Below are 420 nucleotides of genomic sequence, written 5' to 3' on the forward strand. Positions count from 1 at the left end.
TTTTTTTTTTGAGACGGAGTCTTGCTCTGTAGCCCGGGCTGGAGTGCAGTGGCCGGATCTCAGCTCACTGCAAGCTCCGCCTCCCGGGTTTGCGCCATTCTCCTGCCTCAGCCTCCGGAGTAGCTGGGACTACAGGCGCCCGCCACCTCGCCCGGCTAGTTTTTTGTATTTTTAGTAGAGACGGGGTTTCACCGTGTTAGCCAGGATGGTCTCGATCTCCTGACCTCGTGATCCGCCCGTCTCGGCCTCCCAAAGTGCTGGGATTACAGGCTTGAGCCACCGCGCCCGGCGAGATGGAGTTTCACTCTTGTTGTCCAGGCTGGAGTGCAGTGGCGTGATCTAGGCTCACTGCAACCTCCGCCTCCCAGGTTCAAGCAATTCTCCTGCCTCAGCCTCCTGAGTAGCTGGGATTACAGGTGC

The sequence above is a fragment of the Theropithecus gelada genome, chromosome 4 (assembly GCF_003255815.1).
Source record: "Theropithecus gelada isolate Dixy chromosome 4, Tgel_1.0, whole genome shotgun sequence".
NCBI lineage: Eukaryota > Metazoa > Chordata > Mammalia > Primates > Cercopithecidae > Theropithecus > Theropithecus gelada.